The sequence below is a fragment of the Anas platyrhynchos genome, chromosome 18 (genome assembly GCF_047663525.1).
Source record: "Anas platyrhynchos isolate ZD024472 breed Pekin duck chromosome 18, IASCAAS_PekinDuck_T2T, whole genome shotgun sequence".
Classification (NCBI taxonomy): domain Eukaryota; kingdom Metazoa; phylum Chordata; class Aves; order Anseriformes; family Anatidae; genus Anas; species Anas platyrhynchos.
The window spans coordinates 14,289,056-14,302,571 of NC_092604.1; the positions used below are offsets into that span (position 1 = coordinate 14,289,056).

The 13,516-nt window shown below is 40.4% G+C and overlaps 1 protein-coding gene across 23 annotated transcripts in view; it reads left to right on the forward strand.

Moving 5' to 3' along the window:
* Window positions 1-13,516, forward strand: part of RALGPS1 (Ral GEF with PH domain and SH3 binding motif 1) — a 146,308-nt gene that overhangs the window by 11,937 nt on the left and 120,855 nt on the right. For 6 of the 23 annotated variants that reach the window (XM_038165121.2, XM_038165132.2, XM_038165127.2 and 3 more), the window contains exons 1-2: window positions 6,142-6,748; window positions 13,131-13,251. The gene's annotated coding sequence lies outside the window, so the exon portion shown is untranslated. Of the gene's footprint in view, window positions 1-6,140; window positions 6,787-6,889; window positions 7,109-7,134; window positions 7,403-13,130; window positions 13,252-13,516 lie in introns of those variants that run through there. The other 17 variants (XR_011804046.1, XR_011804047.1, XM_038165122.2 and 14 more) reach the window with 8 other exon arrangements.

Consider the following 13,516-nt stretch of genomic DNA (forward strand, 5'->3'; position numbering starts at 1 on the left):
AATGAACTGGCAATCTGCCCAACACCAAGACAGAGGTAAGTCAGTTGGGCAGGGAGGTATATTTCATTTCCAGAGCAGCATTTTGTTATGCCGTATATAACAGTAGAACTAATACTGTTCTCACCAAATGTAGGATACATATCCTAGTCCACAAGCTTGAATTTAACGTGAGTATCCAGCAAATGCTTAGCTATTTTAAGCTTGCAGGGCCCTAGCTTGTTTCATGGCAGCTGGCTCTTTAAGTGCCTTTGTGACAAGCAACTTCTAGGAGGAGTTAATGCATCCTAAACAAAGTGTATACTGTCACTGATTTGCTGAGATAGACTCATCCTCTATGGGACAAGTAGAATCTTGCAGAAAGGCAGATGATACTATTAAAGTTGGTTTAAATTTTACTAGTGTTGTTCACAACTTTTCATTGTGTTCGAGATGTATGCTAGCAAAGATTTTGTTCTATAATAAACCTGAATGAAATTTAAGCAAGTTTTAAACAATCTGGCAGCAAAGGATGTGTTTATATTGTCTTAATGCAGCTGAAGAATCTTGACTGGCTCTGAATTTTGGGGGGGATGGTTTTTTTAGTCTTATATGTTACAGACACACCCAGAATGAATAACTATTCTAATAAAAAAAAAAAATGTATCTGTTCCATTACTGAAAACTCAAGTAATGCAGAGTAGGGTACACAAGACATGACTTCAGAATAGAAGAAATGTAGCATTGCTTTTATGTGAGGGAGGAGAGGAGAGAAACTGAACCTAACGTACTTACTAGCTTTAGTAAAGTCTTACACCCACTTTTTTTTTTTAAGATGGTGAGTTGTTTCATCTTGTCATCATAGGGAGTTAGAAATAAGTCATGGCAAAGCTGTGTCCACAGAACTTAATGCACCTAACTTATGGAAATGTGATTTTCAGTAAGAATGTGATGTATGTCTTTGCACAATCAGTAAAATACATGCATAATGTGTGCAACAGCATCTGGATAGCATGCCCTATAGCACATGTAATACTGTGAATTATAAAAGTAACAATGTAATAAGACCTTTAAATGGCTTTTTTACTTTTTTTTTTTAATGTATTACTTTGAACAGCACCAAATAGTATCATTAGTGAAATGCAAATATGCTAGTATGGGTAGTGATAAGCTACTAGTCCTGATCATTTGTCTCTGAATGTAGTGGAGTTTGGTCAAGGGCATTAGAGAAAGGTGGTGCTTTTATGGAGGTTCATACCTGTAAGTCCACTGTGCAAACAGCTTTTTTTCTAGTTACATAAGAACTGTGTCTGTAGGAGCAAATAATGCTGAGTGGTCAAAAGAGAGCTCACTTTCTGCCAAACACCATTAAGTTCTGGCATTATGAGTAAAAATAGCATTGGGGAAGATCTTCCATTTAGAGTAACAGAAGACTTACGAGGACGGTATAGAACTTTGAAACACCATATGCACTGCCATGGCACCATAAATCAGATGGCATAGGTCAGTTTTCTGTGTAAACTGGCTACAGACAAACCCTTATTTGTTAGCAACACACACAGATGTGGAAATAAGAGAAATTATCATGGTGTATCAGATGACTTTAAGATTTAAAACATCTGTAGGTTTAATTGAATGGTTCTGATAATTTGGGACTTTTAACGCTTGGGCATTATTCTCTCTCTGTTTTCTAGATAACCTTATGCTGTATTTTTGTCACATAGGATTTCACCTTCATCTAGTTTTATCTAGGGATACACCATTGACCTTGGGTACTTCAGATTTGTTTGAAGTTGCAAGCCATGACAATAATTACAGTGCCATAGTACAGTATGTATAGTTAAATTTCAACTTAACCTGCTCATTTAGAGTTTGCCCCTAATAACTGGGAGAGTACATTAGGCTACTTAAGCAGAGAGATCCAAAAAAAAAAAAAAAAGCATAAGACAAAGTAACATGTTTCCAAAGCACTAATTTTGTATAGCTTGAAAAAGGTATGCTCTAAATCAATTTCAACCAATGTTGACAGACAAATGCACACAAAAAAGTACAGTTATTGAAACTACTTAATGCTTCATCGCTTAAATAGCAAACAACTTCTTGATCCAAAATAACCCTGAACCTGCACTATTCAGAACTACTTTGTGCATAGTGTATCATCCTTCCCTAAACTGCCTGCAGTTTCAATAGAATAAATACTGTAAGCAGGGACTTGTCTTTTGTTTTGTGGGTACCCACCATCTTTTACTCCAAGTTTTATATAAAAGATGTTCTTGTAATATAAAGAATTACAGAATGTTGATTGGCACTGTTGATTAGCACTGCTATGCATCTCTTGCTGGAAGTTACCACTTGTGTAGCAGAGTCACCAGAAGTAAAGATGTGGCCATTCCCGTACAAAGCCTTATATGAGGATGGGATAAATAGAAGGTGGTAATATTAAAAATCAACAGTAGAAATTCTGACATTCTCTGAAAACCCTTTAAGAGAGAGACGGTTCTGTTACCCTGAATGGAATGTTAACTCTGAAATTAATTATTGACAATTTCAGTGTCAATTCATACTTCTTTGCCCAGTGCAAGTGTTTGATGCATTTTGATGGTTATCAATATTATAATGTTCTGAAATATGTAAACTTTCCTTGTATTGGCTTGCACATCTGAATTCTGTAACAAGGAAAAAAAGACTCTGAGATTGAATACTTGTTTAAGAGGTCCTGTAAAACCACTTTGAGCAAATCAAGAGAGAGAAGACAAAAATTACATAAAGAAGTTACATTAAAAAGGCTAAGTAGAAAATTTGGCTTTTTTTTTTTTTTTTTTTTTTTTTTTTTTTTTTTTTTTTTTTTTTTTTTTTAAATAAGAATCTGTTCAACTGATCTTTGTGTACATGCAGACACACTCCATTTAAACTTTCATCAATGCAACCTTCCTGAAGAGAGCTTGAGGGAAAGCCAGAATAAGCTATGACCGTGACATTTTAAAGAATTTATTTTCTCGCAGCAATAGTCATGCAGGAAAAATAGATGCCACAGACACTACATTTTGCTACATATATGAAATAGTATATTCCAATTGTATTGTGCATGGATTTAGGAAAAGTTTAAACAAGATATTCAATGCATTAAACTATAGACAAACTTTTCATTAAAATTTTGGGAAATGATATAACTAATGGCAGTCTTTAAAGTGACATTATGCTTCCATGCAGTTTGTTAGCCTTTTCAAAGAACTCAGTACAGTACAGCTCTAAATCTTGTCTATGCATTTTTTCCCACCAGAGGGTGCTGGCTATTTTTTAAAATATATATGTTATGGAAGAATAACTTAGGGTGCAGTACATAGCAGCAACCTGAAACAGGAACTAAAAAAGTTCTCAGCCTTCACTTACGTTGTCCTCAACACAGGCGGTTGCTGAGTAATTCCATTCTTAGCAGGGCAGCGTTTGTATTCAGGATTTCAGAGAGTGTATTGTAATGCAAAAGACTATTTAGGTAGTGGACTATCACTTTGCAGTAGTTTAAGCACCAGATTGGAAACACTGATGTAATTATTAGGCTAAGAACTAACTACCTTGCAGTTTGTTTTGGTTTGTTTGTTTTCTGAACCCTTGCAGAAATACAAGGAGATAAACTTTTTTTTTTTTTCCCTGTCTCTCTCTTCTGTAGAGGACTGTAGCTCACAAACGTTTTGGGAAGTACTTCTTTACTGTGTGGGTGACAGAGCATTGGCACAGGTTGCCTGAAGTGGTTGTGGAATCTCCCTCCTCAGAAATTTTCAAAAGCTGGCCAGAAATTTTAGAGGAAAGTATATGTAGCTTAGTAGTACCTCTAGGACAAACTAAGTGAAGAATAGTCAATGCCTATGAAATGACTGGAGATTCATATGAAATAACTCTCCAGCAATTCAAAGGGAGAAGAAAAAAAAAAAGTAATGAAATACCTTTCTATGAAGTGAATTTGGCTTTGGTTTGCATGTTGGAGTTGTGAGCATCAGTATTCCCAGGGAGATACCAAATTTATGTTTAAAGTTTTTTTTATTATTATTATTATTTTTAGCTTATTCTCAAAATGAATCCATCTGCTTTAGAAATAAAGTTCTTGCATGTTTAACTGGGATGTTTGAAGATCTCTAATGTGTTCTGAATTTAATAGTCTTACACTAGTTGTTCACCTCCTGATAAACAATTATTGAAGACCTTTAGTAACTAGGAGATTGGAAAGACAAGTTTGCACTATATTCTGCACATAATGCGGTGTCAAAACTTTATCCTAAGTAACCTCATTTAGTTTGTGTTCTCTCATGCTCTGTGAGATGAACTTCAGTCTGATGAACTAGAAACCAATCCTGCATGAACAGAACAAGATGGTGAGTTTGAAGGGACATGCAGTTACTCCATTCAGGAGTAACTAAAAATCAGACCCCATGTCTGAGCGTGTTGTCCAAACCCTTGAACTCCACCAGGCTCAGTGCAGTAACCACTTTCCTGAGGATCCTGTTTCAATGCATAACCACCTCCTTGATGAAGAGTCTTGCCATAATATCCAACCTGAACCTCCCCTGTCCCAGCTTCATACTGTTTCCTTGAGTACTGTTGCTGTCACCAGAGAAGAGCTCAGTGCCTGCCCCTCCACTCCCCTCATGAAGAAGCTGCAGGATGCCTTGAGGCCTCCCCTCAGGCTCCTCTTCTCTCAGCTGAACAAATCAAGTGACTTCAGCTGCTTCTCATACATCTTGCCCTACAGGCACTTCAGAATCTTTAGTGCCCTCCTTTGGATGTTCTTTAACAGTTTTAAGTCCTTATACTGTGATGCCCAAAACTGAACACAGTGCTCAAAGAGCAGAGCAGGGCGATCACTCCCCTCAACTATGTAGTGATGCTGTGCTTGATGCGCCCCAGGATGTGTTTGGCCCTTTCAGTTGCCAGGGCACACTGCTGGCTCATGTTAATTGCTGTCAATCAGAAGCCCCAGATCCCTCTCTGCAAGGCTGCTCTCCAGTCTGTATGTACAGCCAGGGTTGCCCTGTCCCAGGTGCAGAATCCAGCACTTTGTCTTGTTAAATCTTGGTGATTGCCCAGCAATCAAGATATTTCTTCAAGGCCTGTCTACTCACAAGGGAGTCAACAGTTCCTCCTCATTTAGTATCATCTGCACACTTACTTAGCGTACATTCAACTCTTGTGTCCATATCGTTTATAAAAATGTTGCAAAGAACCAGACCCAAAATGGAGCCCTGCAGAACCCCACTTGCGACTGATGTTAACCTCGTTTACTAGAGCCCTTTGAGCCCAACCCCCCAGCCAATTGGTCACCTATTGTGTCATGTGCTTGTCTAATTGTGTGCTGGACACTTTGTCCAGAAGGATACTGAGAGACGGTGTTAAAAGCTTTGCTAAAACCCTAAAAAATCATACCTACTGGCCTACCTTGGTCAACAAGATGGGTAACCACATTAGAAAAGGAAATTAAGCTTATCAAACAGGACTTTCCCATTGCAAACCCATGTTGGCTCTGACCAATGACTGTGTTGTCTTTCAGGTGTTTTTCAGTAACTCTCACAGTAATCTCCATAAATTTACCAAGCACTGAAATGAGACTGTCAGGCCTGTAATTGCTAGAGTATTCTTTCTTACCCTTCTTGAAAACCATGACAACATTTGACAGATTCCAGTTTTCTGGGACCTCTCCAGATTCTCTGGAACATTTAAAAATAATTGAGAGAGAGGTCTCAGGATGACATCAGCCAGCTCTTTGAGAACTCTGAGATGAATCTCATTTGGCCCTGAGCGCTTACATGCATCCAACTGGAGCAGCAAATCCTACACAAGTTCCCAGTCAGCAGGGAGTTTATAAATTGGTATACAGCTACCAGTCCAAAGAGCAATTTTTATTTTTTTTTACCCACGTAAATACATAATTTGGTAGAAAAGTTCTCTTTCAAACATACCCCGGTAAGCATAAAAAGCCCTATTTGCTTGCCTTGGAAGAACACATTACTGTCCTTTTTCAGGTGTTTCCAGTACTATTTTGCATATGTGCACTCAACGTCTGGCTTGTGGCTTCTGAGGTATTCTTTGCTATACTGGGAGAGTTGAGCGCAACAGGTGATGAGTGGATCAAGGTGACCAATTCCTCCTCTGAGCAGCGACTGCGCTGTTCTGCCCCCGTGAGCACGGGAAGAGAGGCGAGCCCAGGAACTGAGGGCGCGCAGGCAGCCTTCAGCGGGGACAGCGCGGGCCCCGCAAAGAGCGCGGGCTACGGCACGCTGGGTCCGCGCCGCCGACGGGAGGCCCAGACACCCTGCCGCCCTGTCCGCGACCCCGCAGCCCGAGCCGTCCCGGGGCGCTGCGGACCACGCAAAGACCCCGCCGCGGGGGGCCGGGCCGGGCCTGGCGGCGCTCCGTACCGCCAGGACCGCGGCCCCGGCTGGACGCACTCCGCGGCCGCCAAGGGCAGCGCGGCACCGCGCACCTGCCGCCGGCGGTGGCTCCTGCGCACTGGCTGCTTGCTCGCGCGCGCCCGCCCCACGCAGCGCCGATTGGCTGAGCGCTCCCGTGCGGAGCAGCGGTTGGCCGGCGGGTCTGTCAGTCCGGCGCGCCCCGTCCCCTCCGCTCGGTCCCCCCCCTTGGCCGGCCTGGGCCTCGTCCTCGGCGGCTGAGGCGGGCGGGGGGATCGGTCCGGGGGCGGTGCTGCGGGAGCCTCCCTGCCGGCGGGGTCTCCGTCGCCGCGAAGGCTCTCGGGCGACGCCCGGGGCAGCCGTCTCCGGGACAGGTGAGACGCAGCCGGGCCCCGCGTCCCTTCCGGGGCAGGTGAGGCGCTGCCGGGCCCTTCTCGCTGGCGCGGGGCAGCCGCACTCTCCCTGCCCCGCCGCCCCCCGCCCGCTGCTGCCAACCCCGCCTCAGGCCCGTGCAGCGGGCGGAGCTCTGCGGAGCCGGGCCGGGCCGGGCGCCCACCCTCCCGGGGCTCGCCGCCTGCGGGAGGCCGCTGCTGCCCAGGGCTCCGAAGGGGCGGCGCGGGGCGCGGGCAGGTGTGCGAGCGGGGGGGCTGCGCGCCGCTACCTCGCCCCTTGCCGCGGGACCCTTCCTCGGGGACGCCTCCCCGGCTCGGGGCTCGAGCTTCGCCGGACCCTCAGTAAGAGCCTCCGAGTGCCGTAGCCCCGCGCTCTCAGGCGGTGCCCAGGGGCCCTCGAACCGTTGCGGTGCTGGGGCGGCGTAGCCCGCAGCGGTGCTTATGCTGTCACGTCTGCTGTACGTCGCCTGTCCCGGTTCCCCCCCTCCGCTTCCATGCAGCGGGCACAGCTGGCCTACCGCATGCCTCGTACATCTCGGCCGTGGGAGCAGTCGTTGTCTTTGTGCCGTGTCTGCGCAGATAGCCTACGAATTAGTTGGGTTTCTAAGGCTTGCTTACAAGCCTAGATGAGATGAGGTAGGTAGTTACTTCTGGGCGTGGGGATCCGGAGGGTACCGTGCTTTTCAAGACTGGGTAGAGGATGCGGGTGGACTTCTCAGCTGTGTATTTATTGTGAAGAGGCTAATGGGGGTGCAGACGTAAACCTTGTTTGCTCATCGTCCACTGGACTTCAGGAATAAACTTGAAAGCTATTTTCACGTTGCATGTGTGATATCGTTCAATACTTTTAAGGAACCTTGAATGGCTGAGATCTCTTTTCAGATCAGATAAATATTTTTTTAGTCTGGCTTCAGCAGGCTTGAAAGTGTCTAAGGTTCTGGCATGTGGTGGAGAAAACTTGTTGAAATTCTCAGCTGTAGAACTGTAGCATGTCTTTTGTCTGTAGTTCTAAATGTACAAAGAAATGGAACGCAGTTGTGAAAAATAAAGTTTATTGGTACATCTTTCTGCATGGAAAGATATTCCTTGCTTTAAAGACTTTGTAGTTGAACTAGAAATCTGTGTCCAACAAAAGCTTTTAAATTCTGGTTTGTTTTCATACTGAATTCTCATGTTGTACCTAGCAATTATCCTTTGCGTGTAAGGATTGAAAGTGTGTGTAGTAAGGACAGAATTTTGTGCACTTTTTTGTTCACTGCCTGTGTGTTTTCCATCCTGCATGCTAGCACCACTTTAGAAGAAAAGATATTAGGAAACTCCTATTTTAATGAAGCTATCTTATTTGATTTTCTGTTTATTTACCTTAGGTGTAGTAAAGCAGAGATATATAGAAATCGCGTGGGTGGTAGTTATGAGCTTTGTTTTCTGTCCATGTAAACTTTATTTTCAGGGTCTTAGTGTTCTTTATAATCAAACTGCATATGTGGATATGAAAATGTATTTAAAACTGTTACTAATGAGGGCCTTGAAAAGTGGAAGATATTATTTCTATTTTTCGTTGTCCTTTATCTTCCGTTCAAATGTAAATACCTTTAGACAAACTTGCATAGGAAGCACAGCCTTTTTCAGACTAAGAGACTACAGAACTTACTCTTTAAAAATTTGTTACTGACTACATTTGTTATATTTTCTATCTTACCTAGTGTTTTCTGCAGCTGCCAATGCTGAAGTTGAACTGCGTGTTTTGTTTGTGTTTTTTTTTTCTGGTCTCTTTGGCTAAAGAGACTTTTCCTAAAGAGTAGCTAAAGCTCCTCTTTTTCAACTGCCAAAAAAAGTTTTGTTTTTAATTAAACATCATTTTTCAACAACATTTCTACATTGAAAGCTTTTATTCCACAGCTTTTTGCTCCAATTTGTCATCAAAATTAGAAAGCTAGCCTATTTGGAATGAGGAAAAAAAGTTCAACAGGGAGTGTCTGATTTAAAAATTATGTATTCAGTTCATATGAAACTTGCAAAAAAATGACACTTTTCATCAGCAGCTCATCCTGACTTAGTTACAAAATGACGGCATCATTTAGAAGTGAAAAGGAAAGTATAAAAATGGGACTAGGGGAACTACATAGCAATCTGTATAAATGGAATTTATGAAGTACCATAGATCAAAATGTAAAGAAAATATTCTGGAGTCTGTTGTACTTATTAGAGCTGAGGACAGCAAGGAAGAATTGGTACTGATTCTGTAGGAGGGAGGAAGCCTAGTAATGTGCTTGTTGATAGGAGAATTTGGGAAAATCATTAACGTATGTATGTTTAAAAATATATACTTTACTGGTAATAAACAAGGTGCTGTATCAGATCAGAATGGTGAAATATTTTGCAGTCTTAATAAATGTTGGACAGTGTCTCCTGAGGATGCTATTTAAAAGTCTTTGAGAACAATGTTTCAAACTTCTTCTGAAATTGCTGGCTACAGTTGAGATTCCTGGCCTGCCGGTCCTGATTTCCAAGACTGAGAGTTCCAGTGTTGAGCTAATAAAAGACAAGTGCTCTCTCAGGCTCATTCTTTTAATATTATCTTTGTTACCAATATCAAACAAAATAATGGGAAAAATAGGCTGGGGTTTATTTAATAATAGATTGAAGGACAGTATTGGGGTAGTCAGGCAACAAAGTTCTGTGAAAAAATTGTCTTGCTAACCAAGGCTTTGTTCTTGTATGCAATTGTAGGTTGACTTGACTGGGGTAACTAGGTAGCTATAAATGTTCAGGTAATCAGTCAAGCAGGCTAGTACTGCATGATACTCCAACTTTCTTAAAAAAGAAAAGTATTCTTTTAGCAAGAAATGCAATAAACGGATGGTTTTCTATCTGTAAGATACATTTCTACTAGCTGCTGATGGAAAAAGTACTTAATAACACATCTGTAGGGCACAGTGCGTAATTTCATCAGTGATCTGACAATAAATTTGTGAATGCCATGGTTAACACTTGTAAATGACTTCGTAAAATGGTGAGCAGTTATGACAGAACAGAGGGAAGTGGCCTATGCTGTAGTATGCTAGGTATTCAAATAAAGTTTGTGTTAAGGTCAAACGTTTTTATATCAAAGAAGAGGAAGTGTAGGCTTCATCTAGACACAAGGGAATATATTTTGAGGAGCAGTCATTCTGTGAAAGATGCAGGCAGTCAAAATAGGTAAGCAACTCAATATGAACTCTAGGTCCAATGTTGGAGGAAAAAAAGGATTAATACTGTGTCTAAATAAACAGATAAGGATGAAGTAAGCAGAGGAAGATTTCAAGCTCTAAAATGTATTGGTGAAATCGGTGCTGAATTACAATGTAGAATTCTGAGATTCTTGTTTTGAAAAGGGAGGTAAAAGTTTTGAATGCCCCAAAATTAGCAGTAAAAATATTTTAGGAGTTTGTGATGAGAGCCTTTAAGAGCAAGATCCTCCAAATTGATTAAATGGAGAATCAAGAAATGTCTGGAACAAAAGAGAAATGTTTGCTGCAATCGGCCTCTTCAAGGTGAGCAAAAGAGATCTGTGAGAACATCTAAGTGATCCAAAAAAGTGTTAGTACTGGGAGAATGTTAGAGAACAAGTATCAGGTAGGTACGTATCTTGAAGGGTGTGTGTTGTTCTTCTATCCCAGTCCTGGAAATGGTGTTATGAAATTAGCAAAGCTACAGAGTGGGGCAGTGGGGAATGAAGTGAAGGATGTGGTCTACTTATGACTAAACTGTAAGCTGCCTGGGAGACCTCAGCCTGCAAGATTTGTCTGCGAAGAGAGTATAGTATCTTTATAACATTACGAATTGTGAAGGTGAATAGGCAAGATTGTTTTTTGTCTGTTTTTGAATTATCTTTAATGCAAGAACCAGAGGACATAAAATAAGACTAAAAAAAAGCCAGATTCAAGAGCAAAGTTTTTTCACAAAAACATTAATATTCTCGCAAATTAAGCTGCAGGGCTTCTCATCAGAGGATGTTGTAGGTGCTCCAACTTGATGTAGATTTGTGAGGCAACTAGATAAATTTATAAGAGAGAAGTCTAGAGAAATCATAAAGTGAAAAAAATTTTATCTGTGACTTGAAGTCCCTGAACTGCAAACAATGATTGACAGGAAAAATATTTTGGGAAAGTAATGCTACATGTTTTCATTCTTCTGCTTTTTTGTACCTTCTACCTATGAACCCATGTGGAATTTGGAAGCTGTGCTGGAAAGATGGTTGGTTTTTCATGTTACAGATGCTATTATGTTCAGGATATAAACAAATGATACTGAAGACAAAAGACTTTAAATAAGAAATTAGGATGTATTTATGGAGCAAGAAGACTGGGGACTTCAGATCTATCTGTTCCCTGCTAGTAAAAACATCCTGTGTTCATTTGTAGATAAATTATTAAGGTTAATTCACAAACAACTAAATGAAACTTAAAGACCTGTCATTAAAACCTACAGATAAGTTTAAGTGATTGTAGTGATCTCTTATGGCTTAAATTCCTGTGAAAAGGGAGGGTAGGCATGTCAGTGATGTGTAATACCCATGCAAACTTTAAATCGGATATAGAACGGTATGCTTAGGTATTCACAGTCTGTAGCTTGGGCATCTTTTAGAATAAGGAATTAGTGCAGTTGTAGAATAATGCAAGTTGGGAGGGACCTCCAGAAATAATCTAGTCCAGATCCATGCTCAAAGCAGGGTCGGGTTACCGGTTACTTTGAATTTTGTGTTTCTGTAACCTCTCCAGGTAACCTTGCTTGTTCCAGTGCATAAGCGTTTTCATTGTGAATATATTTTTTCCTTATGTGTAATTGGAATTCACTTTGCTCTGACTTCTCTGTTGCCTCTTATCATTTCATCGCTTGCTTTGGAGAAGTCTGGTTCCATCTCCCCAATAATTTCTCTTAAGGCAGTTAAAGCCAGCAATGAGATTAGTCCTTAACTTTGTCCTCTTAGGCTGACAGAATTAGGTTTGTTAACCTTGTCCTCTTGCATCTGAACTGTCGTATTTTCTTATTTTTTGTCATTGAAAACCTAACTTTCAGTTGACCTTTATGTCTGTCATACATATTCAGTTTCCTGAACATTATGCTAGGTAGTCTTCTATTGAACTTTTTCTGAAACTGCTCCAGGATGGCTTTCCAGGAAATTCACTTACTTCAATAGACTGATTGGTTTAGAATTACTGTAGTATCTTTACATTTATCTTATAAAATATCATCTTCAAGTGATGGAAAATGAATAGCATAAAGGCTTAGGTATTTTGTATACCAATGTTTTCAGATTTTAAATGCTGAGTAGAAAAACCTGCAACTGTTACGTGAATGTAGACTTTGTTTTTGTTTTAGCAAAGCATAGCTGATCCTTTGCCAAAGAAAAAAGACTGCTTAGGTAGTTTAGTTAAAATATGCTACTTTCAGTGACTTTCTTTTATGACTGCATCTATTTATAAGCAGTCAGAAATAGATATGCATTAGTATCTCCTCTCTTAAGTAAGTACAAGTATTTTTAATTAAGAAAATAAACTAAGTATTAAAAATGTGTATTTTTCTTATGTTTGGATAAGAAGGCATTTTCCTGTCTTATTTAAGTTTCCCTAAAAATCTTAGATACCCTCTTAAGGGTATCATGTGACATCAAAAGAATTGAGAATATGGAAGCTTTAATACTTCCTTTAGAAAGTAATACGAAATGTAAGGAATCTGGAGTATTCTACAGTTGTCTAAGACATGGTTTGGGTTTATAAAAGTTAGTATAAGGCAAAAGAGGAGAAAAGGAAAGGGTGACATGGTCTAAACATCACTAAGGCAAGCCACCTAAACAGTATTTTCTCAGGTTTGGTGGTGGACTTGTTCTAATGGAAGAGCTGAGCTTAATTTGCCAATATAAAGAAATTAAGAATGATAGTATTTGGGTTTGTGTCCATTCTGCTATGTTTAGTTAAGTCTTGAGGAATCCAAAGTGAGAATGAGTAGCATTTACCAATAATTGCACCGATATCAATTCGAAAGTTGTACTGGCTGACCATGTGAGAAAGAGTTACAGGTAATCTTTGGAGTATACAGTAATACTACAGGTACTATTTGGAGAATAGTTATAAAATTCTTCATATGTTGCTCTTTCCTAAGTGATGTATTATTTGTTCAATACTTTTTTTTTTTTAAGTTTTGGAAGTTGTCTCATACTAGTCAAGGTAGAATGGGAAATTAGCAATCAAAGCAATTTACAACTGGGAGGGAGAGCCAAGAATAAAAATACCCAAGCGCGTGTTACAGGTAAGAAATGCAGAGTTTGGGAAGAACTGAGTTATATAATAAATGTCGCCATAATTCTGTTTCTGGTTATTTGCAGGAATGTCATGCTTTTAAACAAGAGATAAATCATCTCAATAGTGAGAGCCAGTCTGAACAATGGATTGATGGAGATGTGCAGCAAAATGGGTTGAGTGAGTGCAGCACTAACTTACTCTGCTGTAAGTATGCAACTGTGATTAAAGTAGGTATTTTCCTATTTTCATCTCTGTTTGATACCAGAGATTATGGAAGTGTCTATCAGCTTTCTTCTGTTGCGAAAAGAACCTAGAGTCATTATAGTATTATACAGTAATACTGCAGATATGTACTTTTTCTTTGACAGCTTTATTGAGACTTACCTGAAGTATAACTCTCTCAAGTGTATATCTTGTCGTAAGTTAGCAGATGTGTTTGAAGGATAATGGCTTTTGAGAGAGGACTGAC